The sequence below is a fragment of the Globicephala melas genome, chromosome 12 (genome assembly GCF_963455315.2).
Source record: "Globicephala melas chromosome 12, mGloMel1.2, whole genome shotgun sequence".
NCBI classification, from domain to species: Eukaryota; Metazoa; Chordata; class Mammalia; order Artiodactyla; family Delphinidae; genus Globicephala; species Globicephala melas.
The window spans coordinates 52034884-52045740 of record NC_083325.1 but is presented as its reverse complement, the minus strand read 5'-3'; the positions used below and the strand labels follow the sequence as shown (position 1 = coordinate 52045740).

Below are 10857 nucleotides of genomic sequence, written 5' to 3'. Positions count from 1 at the left end.
ATTCTCCTAGGAGGGAGGAGGGTGACTGATCAGGCCTGAAGCAGCCCTGATGGTGGCCTCTCAAAGTCCCTTGGGGAAGTGTCTCCTTCAGCCTTTACTCCTGTCCGGGTCCACCTATACCCTGGGGCCTGGGGAAGGAACAGGCCTCTCACAGTCTGCTCCGGAGCCCACTCGTTTTAGCCTGGATTCTTTAAAAACAGCCTGGGGCAAAACTTAACTAAGATTTTATTGGGAAATCAACATGGAAACTTGGGCAAAGAGAGTGTGTGTTGCCTAAATAACTAGCATGTGTCATAACCTAATGCAAAATTTGCTCAACGTTGTTACAAATCAAAGAAAGGCTTAATTCTTAATTTTGGCTTATTAGACTGGCAAAAATGTAAATATCCAGTGTTAGGAGGGTATAGGGAAAATGTAAGAGAGGGTATACTCTCACAGTGGAAATGCTCACCAAAAGCCTTGAAAAGGTGCATACTGTCCAACCCAGCAATTTCATTTGTAGTAGGAATTTGAAAATTCACAGGATACTCCCTAGTATGAAACACAAATGCAGCCCTTTGGTTTTCTACAACTGATCTTATTTCCTCTAAAGCAACTATCTTGATGGAAAGTGAGAGAAAACTAAATTTAGTCCACTCCAGTAAATCACAGTTTAATTAAATAATGTAAGCTGTCCATTTAGATCCTCAGTCCATCCAGGGAATTGCTCAGTCTCTTAGCTTTTCTCTCTTCTCCTATTTCACTCCAAGATACTTTTAGGTATATAGGTGATGGGAGGGCTTACATATCCTTATGGTGGAAGGGAAAAGGCTCCTTGGAGTTCATGTATGTTACAATCCCATTTTAGTTATTAACAAAGAGTGCAAGCGTGTCAAAGAAAAAACGTGTAAAGCTACACAGCAAAATCCTCCCTTTGAGTTACCTCTGGGAGGTGGGATTGCCCTGGGTCGCTACATTCTTTTACATTTATGTATTAGTTCAATTTTATAAGAAGCATACATTCATTTTGTAATCAGAAAAAATAATGATGTTTTTGTTCCAATAAAAAACAAATAAGTACAACGAAGGATGTTAAGTGGGAAATTTTGATTGAAATGCCAAGATATGATAGTTACTGATCATCAAAGGTGTGAGTGGACCACAAAGATGCAGATCTTCAAAGGAAATTTTCAAAATCTGGTTACCTGTCTCTTGGTCCTCTCATCTAGGGAATCCCTCACCCAGAAAGATGATATAGGAGAGTCAGAAGAAGAGAAGGTTGCAGCGGGGCAGATTTTGAGGGGAGGATTTCTTTGGGAAAATCTAAGGAGTTACCTGGTCCCTCCACTCCAGTCTAGTAAGAGAGGCCTCAAGGAGACTGACCATTGCAGGAACTTGATGTGGCCTCTGCCGCCACTGGCTGGCCCTGGAAAGCTAAGCAGCCTTGACAGACAGAAGAGGATCTGGGCATGAACTGCTCTACCCTCAGAGTACAGGTCAAAGGAGACAAGAATTCTGGGGACCAGATGAGGAGGGGGCAGAGGCAATGTCCACCTGGGGTGAAGCCTGACCAGCAGGGTGGCCAGTCTCTCAAAAGAGACTCAGCCGTTAGAGGCCGGGAGGCAACTGCTGCAGCAGAGGCTGTGGGAAGCAGAGGAGCAGAAGGAGAGGGAGCTGGGTCTGAGGAACCCAGAAGGGGAATCTCCCGGGGGTCTCCCATGAAAGCCCCTAGGAGTCAGCTTTAAACATCTGCCAGGAATCTATGGGTCCTCAGGTGTAGAACTTATAAATCCATTCTACCAGGAACTTTCCTATCCCCCTTCCCTCTGCTCCTTTTCCAACTTCAACCTTAAAGGTCAGAAGCAGCAGCAAGATGAGGAGGAAGAGAGTAAGAAAGAGAAGAAACTGAACACAGCCTCCTCCAAGGCTGCAGACCGCCCACCTGCCATTGACCCTAGCTTTGTGGGAGTGGGAGAGAAATATTATCTTTGAATGAGGATTTAAACATTGATTAATGAAGTCCACATTTGTGACTTAAAGTGACCCCTGGACTTTTACCTAAGGATGCACAGAAAAATTTATGAGCTTGACAGGACTTTTACACATGGCCAGGAAAAGACCATCCTGACCCCCACTGGAAGTGGTTAGAAAGCCATGGAAGGGGCCTTCCCTGGTGGCACAGCGGTTAAGAATCTGCCTGCCAATGCAGGGGACACGCGTTCAACCCCTGGTCCGGGAAGATCCCACATGCCGCAGGGCAACTAAGCCCACGAGCCACAACTACTGAGCCCACGTGCTGCAACTACTGAAGCCCACACACCTGGAGCCCATGCTCTGCAACAAGAGAAGCCACCTCAATGAGAAGCCCGTGGACCACAACGAAGAGTAGCCCCCGCTTGCTGCAACAAGAGAAAGGCCCGCGCACAGCAACAAAGACCCAACAAAACCAAAATAAATTAATTAATTAATTTTAAAAAATGTAGACACAAACTTTAAAAAAAAAAAAGAGCCATGGAAGGGATGGACTTGGAGGGTATTATTATGCTAAGTGAAATAAGTCAGACAGAGAAAGACAAATACTGTATGATATCACTTATATGTGAAATCTAAAAAATAAAACAAACTAGTGAATATAACAAAGAAGAAGCAGACTCACAGATATAGAGAACAAACTAGTGGTTACCAGTGGGGAGAGGGAAGGAGGGAGGGACAAGGTAGGGTTAGAGGGTTAAGAGATACAAACTATTATGTATAAAATAAATAAGCTACAAGGATATATAGTACAACACAGGGCATATAGCCAATATTTTATAATTATAAATGGAATATAACCTTTAAAATTGTGAATCACTATGTTGTACACCTGAAACATATAATATTGTATGTCAACTATACCTCAAATTTTTAAAAAGTCAATGGAGGACAAAAATAAAGTGGCTTTGACAAATACAACCCACAAGTCCCGTGTGTTCAACATACTGGTTGTACAAGGTTCCTTTCTTAGAAACCACTCTGCCTTGAGTTCCTAGATACACTGAAACAGTACCACTTAGATGTCAGCAAGAGTCCCTCATTCTTTGGAGGTCTGGGTAATTCCACAGCCTGGAAAAGTTTGTTTGTTTTTTTTTTCTAACAAAAGACTATTCATATGAACAGGTTTAATGTAACTTGAAATGTAAAAGATTCGAACCAGTAGTGATGTATCTAATTCTTATTTCAACTTAAAAAAATAATTAAAATAAATAAAATCAAAACAGGATAGTGACCAGAATAATAGTACCATTATAATCACATTAAATAGAAAAGCTTCCATCAACATTTTAAGAATGTAATAAATGCAGTATGATACATTTTAAAATACTCCACTCAATTTTGTAATCCATTTTCATAAAAATGTTACTTAGAAGAGAGGCTTGGACACCCCTGGAAAAATGAGAAATCAGCTTAGAAATACATAATATGCCAGGATTTACTAATTCACTGTTAAAAAGTAGCTTATATTTCTCTTAGATATTTTAAACAAATGAATAATTATATTTCACATATAAGACAGGTGGTACTTCAGCTACATTAGAATTATATCAACTTTTAGATGTACATTTAAATTGTCACATTTTATAAGAAGTTAATTTTCATTTCTCCTTATTTTAAAGGCTCACCAGGTTTGCCAGTATAGTATTAGGATCAGCAAATGTTGGACTGAACTACATTTAGTTATAATATGTCTAACATCCAATTTCATGTAATATATGTGAAATGATACACCCCTAAGTGGTATTTAGATATATTTCTTTGAAAAAAATATTAATTTTATGAACGTGATAAGAAACAGCCTTATTCACTGTATGCTTTCTTTTTTTTTAATGAGCAGTACAGATAGCAGACATATAACTTCTTACTACCTACACTGACTACTAAGAAATAAAGCTGAACTTTAGAAAAATACAATGCAAGAAAAGATTCAAGTTAAACATATACTCCTTTGGTTAAAAATCATCCCCTTAATAATTTCATCTGTAATCTAAACTCAGCATGTCTCACCAGCCCAAAGTAATCTTCTAAATGTCATTATACTTGTATTACAGTGTTTTTTTCAATCCAGTATTTATGGAGGTCACTGGGTTGCAGCAACAAAATATTTTAACTCTAGGAAGAGAGTGTAGCCTTGTTGCATCAGCTCATTTGACAGATGTCTTTCTTTAAAGGTTTTATTTTAGAAACCTCTGACACATGTAGTTTTCTTCAGATACTGTATATCCAAACTTTTTATAGAAACCAGAGTTTTATGGTAGACATTCAAGGGTAATATTATAACAGTTCAGTTTCTTGCTTAGCAAAGTAAGGGTTGATAATAACAATTTGCCAAGCTGCTTTCCTCTGCATTCATCACTAACAACAACATCTTCTATTCTTCCTCTCTTAGCACAGGAATGGATTAATTTATGTTCTATTATCAGAGTTGCTATAGCAACTATCTGTCCTAAAGTTACATCTTCCACAACTGTAACATAATAATCCCCAGATTACTTCATGTGCTCAAAAGATTTCATAAATTGTTCCGGGTTGACAACTCCAGTTTCTGTCAGCTGACCTACTACCTTAAAAAAACTTCTATTTAAATCAGCAGTACAAAGAGGCCTCAAAACCAAACCTTCTCCAGGATGTGTTGGGGAAATGGCTAGAGAAAATGTAGCTGTATTCTGACTCCAATCCTCTTCTTTGAGTAGACTTGGGTCAAACATAGGCGTTTCATCAGGTTTCATCTTTGCATTAAGGTCAGTAGAGACCTGCAGTCGGCGCTCCTCTCCTGGCCCGTTGGATTCTCACCCACCGAGGTACACAGCACTAGATCCACATCCGGCTTCAGCGGCAGCCCCACCTCCTCCACCTCCGGCTCTACAGTCTTCCGCAAGGCTGCCGCTCCGGTAGCCACCGCCAGGACATGGCAGCACCGACACCTCCAGCCCGCCCCTCCACAGCCTGGAAAAGTTTGATCTTGTCCAATAATTTCTCTTCATTCCCAGAAATTTCCCAGAAACTCACCTGAGATGCCCCTAGCCTCTTATTTCTGTGTCTATTTTGCTTTCCACTCTTTCCTCTCATCAGCCTGGATGCAGAAATAGCAGCTCTTAGCATTCCCTCCATAGACGAATCTCCTCACACAAAGAGCAGTTGTGAGTAGTGGAGACTTAACTGAAGTTTTTCCATCTCCTCAAAGTGGGGCAGTGTTTGATGGTCAAGGAGGTTTCTTTAGTAAAAGTTCAGTTGAGTTCCACAACATTTATTGAGTGACTGCTATTACCAGGTACTGTGATAAATGCTGGAGACACAGAGTAAATGATATTCTCTATCCTCAAGATATTTATAGTCTAGCTGGAGAGAGAATGTAAGAGAACAGGTAAATGCCTGTTAGAGCCCAGGTTGCCATGGCAGCACACAGTGGCCGGGGCGGGACGGGGGGGGATGTAAACAAGCCTAAGGTGATTATGGGGGGAGTCAAGGAAGATGTCCCTCTGTGATAGAATAGAAGAGTGATAAAATAGCAGACTGGAAAGAGAATCAAATAAAAATTTGAGAACAAAAAAATACAATAAGAGATGTTAAAAACTCAAGGGATGGGTTCAACAACAGTCTAGACACGTGAGAAGAAAGAGTCAATGAATCAGAAAACATGGTAGAGGAAACTATCTAGAATGAAGTAAAGAGAGACAACAAGAGAGAAAATACAAAAGCAAGGGTAAGAGACACAGAATACAGTGAGAAGGTCTTACTTATACCTACTTGGAGTCTACTTGGAGCTGAGAATGAGCAGAGACAGTATTTGAAGATAATAACTAAGAATTTTCCAGAACTGATAAAAGACTTCAAGCTCAGAATCAAGAAGAGCAACAAATTCCAAGATAATTTAATTAAATCTATTCTTGGAACATTAAAATAAATCTGCAAAGAACAAACCAAAAAAATATTAAAGATAAACAGAAGAGAAAAAATATTATTTTCAAAGGAGCAACAGACAGCTGACTTCTCAACAGCAACAATGGAAGCCAGAGAACAGTGTAATATTGTCTAAGTGCTAAAAGAAAATTGCTAGTCCAAAATTCTGTATCCAGCTAAACCATCCTTCAAGAATAAACATGAAAAAGTTAAAAAAAATAAAAAGAATAAAGATGAGAAGACTTTTTTTTTTTTTTTTTTGGCTACACCATGCAGCATGCAGGATCTTAGTTCCCTGACCAGGGATTGAACCTGTGGAAGTGCGGAGTCTTAACCACTGGACCACCAGGGAAGTCTGAGAAGACATTTTTAGACAAACAAAAACTGAGTGATTTATCGACTAGCAGAAACACTCTATTAATTTTCTATTTCTGCATAACAAATTACTACAAACTTAGCAGCTTAAAACAACACCCACTTATTATCTCACATTTCAGGGAGAAGTCCAGGATCAACTAGGTTCTCTGCTCAAAGTATCACAAGGCTGAAATCAAAATGTTGGCCAGGGCTAGGGTCTCATCTGAGGCTCAAAGTCCTCTTCCCAAGATCGCGTTGTTGAAAGTGAGGTCTAAAAAAAGTCTGAGATTTGAGAGTATACAAATCATATCCTCTGATACAATGCAATTACACTAGAAAAAAAATTTTTTTAACTCCACATTTACTTGAAAATTAAGAAATACTTCTTAATAACACATAGCTCAAGTAAGGTATCACAAAGGAAATTAGAAAATATTTTGAACTGAATGTTAACAAAATTTCTATGTATAAATATTTGTGGGATACAGCTGATAAGAGGAAATTTATAGCCTTAAATGCATATATTAGAAAATAAGAAAGGTTAAAAATTAATGGGCTAAGATTCTACTTCAAAAAGTTAGAAAATAAGGCATGGGATACTATATTATTATTCACAAAGATTCACTCCCTCTGGGCACTGGCATCAGGTTTAGCTGTATTACCTGCTCCGGTCAATGGAATGTGTACAGAAGTGTTACATGTCACATCTAGGCAGAATTTTTACATACGGTTCACCATCCTGTCTCTTCCCTCTGCCACAATGATTGTCAATGCTATAGACAGTGGCTGTTCAGCCAGCATGAGCCACAAAGTGAAGACAATGTGGAAAAGAACCCAGCTAACCTGGATGGAACAGGCAGCATGAGTGAGAAATAAACTATGTTGTTGAAAGCCCTGAGAGTTGGGGGGGATTGTTTGTTACTGCAGCCTAACTTAGCCAATCCTGACTCTTACAGAAGTACAAAAGAAACCCAAATACAGTAAAATAAATGAAATAATAAGGATAACAGCAAAAATCAGTGAAATGGAAAATAACATGCCATAGAGAGGATCAACAAAATCAAAAGTTGGTTCTTTGAAAAGACCAATAAAATTTACAAATCCTTGCAAATTATCAAGAAAAATAAAAAAAGAAAACACACAAATAATCAATGCCAGGAATGAAAAGCAGATATCACTATAAATTCTATAAACATGAAAAAGATAAGAGGGGGCTTCCCTGGTGGTGCAGTGGTTGAGAGTCCGCCTGCCGATGCAGGGGACACGGGTTTGTGCCCCAGTCCAGGAAGATCCCACATGCCGCGGAGCGGCTAGGCCCGTGAGCCATGGCCGCTGAGCCTGCGCGTCCGGAGCTTGTGCTCCGCAACGGGAGAGGCCACAACAGTGAGAGGCCTGCGTACCGCAAAAAAAAAAAAAAAGAAAAGAAAATACAACCAATGTCAGAGACAGAATGGCCCCAAAGATGTTCGCATCCTTATCCTCAAAACCTGTGAATATCAATCTTACATGGCAAAAGGGACTTTGTAGATGTGGTTAAATTAAGGGCCATGAGCTGGGCAGATTATCTTTTTTTTTTTTTTTAATAAATAAATAAATTTATTTATTTATTTTTGGCTGTGTTGGGTTTCTCCAATTGCGGCAAGCGGGGGCTCCTCTTCATTGTGGTGTGCGGGCCTCTCACTGTCGCGGCCTCTCCCGTTGCGGAGCACAGGCTCCAGACGCGCAGGCTCAGTAGTTGTGGCTATGGGCTTAGTTGCTCCACGGCATGTGGGATTTTTCCAGACCAGGGTTCGAACCCGTGTCCCCTGCATCAGCAGGCAGATTCCCAACCACTGCACCACCAGGGAAGCCAGGGAATCCCTAGGCAGATGATCTTGTAGTATCCCTGTGGGCCCAATGTAATCACAGGAGTCCTTATAAGAGGTAGGCAGGAGGATCAGAGTCTGAGAGAAGATGTGACCATGGAAGCACAGATTGGAGTGATGAGCTTTGAAGATGGAGGAAGGGGTCACCAGCCATGGAATGCAGATGGCCTCTAGAAGCTGCTAAAGATAAGGAAACATGTTCTCCCCTTGAACCTCCAGAAGTGCAGCTCTAAGCCAACACCTTGATTTAGCCCCTAAGACCCATTCTGGCCTTCTGACCTCAAGAATTGTAAGATAACAAATGTGCTAGTTTTAAGCCACTGTGTGTTTGGTAATTTGTTAAAGAAGCAATAGGAAGCTAATACAACTAGATTGATCTTGTTCTAGAAAGGCAAGGATGGTTTAACATTTGCAAATCAAAGTATTTCACCATATTAATAAATTTAAAGGAGAAAAATGACTATCTCAAAAAATGTAAAAAAAAAGTATTTGTAAAAATCAACTTCAATCATAATTTTTTAAAAAATTCTTTTAACTAGGAATAGAAGGAACTTCCTAAATCTAATAAAGGATATCAGAAAGCAATGGAGTAATTAGCATAAAAGCTAGCAGTTACCTTTACGAGGGCTGGGGTTGTGTTTGGGAAGGGATATAAAGGGAGACTTCTAGCAAGCTGGTAAAACTCTATTTCTTGACTCTAGTTGGTGGTAAACAAGAGTTTGCTTTAGTCTAGCACACAGAATATAGTCAATATTTTATTATAACTTTAAATAGAGCATAATTATAAAAATATTGAATCACTATGTAGTATACCTGAAATTAACATAATATTGTAAATCAACTATACTTCAACTTTTTAAAAAGGTGCTTTATAATAATTATGTTTTATGTACTTTAATTGTATTAATTTTCACAATAAAAAATGTTCTTAAACAGATAGCAAAGAAAGATTTGAAAAGCAGATAGAGCAAAGCTATTGTTTAAGGCCTAAAAGTGCTATAATCACTGAAGGGCAGACACTCAGGTTGGCCTTAGGAGTGGTAGGGCTTAAAATCAGACCAGCTAAGGTGAGCTGAAAAGGCTCTGGGCGCTGGTGGGTGAGGCTGGCTTCTCTCCCCAGGATGGCAGTAACTGGGCAGGGAACCAGTACTGACCAAGGCTAGGAGGAAGGATGGGCCCCCATTCTTGGGAGGGTACCACTGCAGCAGTCCTGCAAGATGCCACAAAAGCCACCAAAGAGAAGCAGGAGTCACCTGGGAGCCCAGGGAACAGAACAGACAGGCTGATGGGAGGGAGTTTCGTGCATGGAGGGAGGTGCTAGTATCTCAGTCATGAAGTGGGTGGGTGGAGATAGGAGACACTCCAGAGCTCTCATCTCCCAGGACTAGGAAAACTTTTAATGTTCTAGGATTCTAAAATTAACATAACTGGGGAGAGGGGAATTGGATAAAGGTAGTCAAAAAGTACAAGTTTCCAGTTATAAGATTAGTAAGTACTAGGGACATAATGTATAATATGATAAATATAATTAACACTGCTGTATGCTATATATGAAAGTTGTTAGGAGAGTAAATCCTAAGAGTTCTCATGAGAAATAAAGTATTTTTTTTCTTTTTCTTTTATTTTGTATCTCTGTGAGATGATGGATGTATGTAAGTCAGATCATTATGCTGTATACTTTAACTTATATAGAGCTGTACGTCACTTATATCTCAATAAAACTGGAAGGAATAAAATAAAATAAAAAACATAACAAATAATTACTAATTACACACAAGCACAAAGAATTCATGGTTTTGAAACTTGCCTTTGTACGGCCTTTTTCCTTATCTAGTGATTATCCCCAGCTTTTCTGGCAGCTGTCAAAGGGAAATACTGACCATACAAGCCAGCCCCTGGCAGAATTCATGTCAACATTCTAGGAGGGCTGGTTGGGCTAGCGAGTCACAGCACTGATAATTAAGACATGAGTTACATCATGGGCCAGAAATGCTATGAGCCAATAATCACAGTAATAAGTAAAAGTTGGTTTCTGTATATAAGGATCTGGGCTATGACTACAGAAGACTGGAAAGGCAGCTGTCATTCCGCTCTACCTCACATACCCTGATGACCTGGGTAGATGAAGGGACTGTTGACTGTGAACTAAAGGTTTAATTCATATTCAAAGTTAGTATACTTTTTTAGGGTTCCTGTTGGGACCCCCAAATGGCAAATACAATAGTGTGAAAGAAGAGGCTGGAGAGAACATCTGAAGAGGTGGGAGAACATCTCTTCATCAGGCTCTTTCTCCCTCTGGATGGCCTAACGACTCATGGCCACTGTGATAACCAGTACAAATAGGAGTGATTTGATGGGGGCAAGGGGATGTTGCAATAATCATATATAATACAACTTTGAGTCAGTGCATAGGAAGAACCAAACATCCTGACAGCTTACTATTGACACTGACATGACTTTTCTATTGCAGGAAACTCTTCCCCGGGATAATAAAAGTTGTAACTTTAATTTTTGCAGAAATTTCAATCAGAAAAACATTTAAATGAACTTTGCGACTTTTCAATATTTTGCATCCAACCACTCTCTAAGACTCTGAAATCCTTGCCTCAAAACCCTCCCCTTGGGCTTCCCTGGTGGCGCAGTGGTTGAGAGTCCGCCTGCCGATGCAGGGGACGCGGGTTCGTGCCCTGGTCTGGGAAGATCCCACATGCCGCGGAGCGGC

General features: G+C 40.0%; 1 pseudogene; it reads right to left on the bottom strand.

The window, feature by feature from the left end:
• Positions 1-4093: 4093 nt before the first annotated feature.
• On the bottom strand, positions 4094-4850 carry LOC115854041 (glucosamine 6-phosphate N-acetyltransferase pseudogene; annotated as a pseudogene).
• Positions 4851-10857: the final 6007 nt, after the last annotated feature.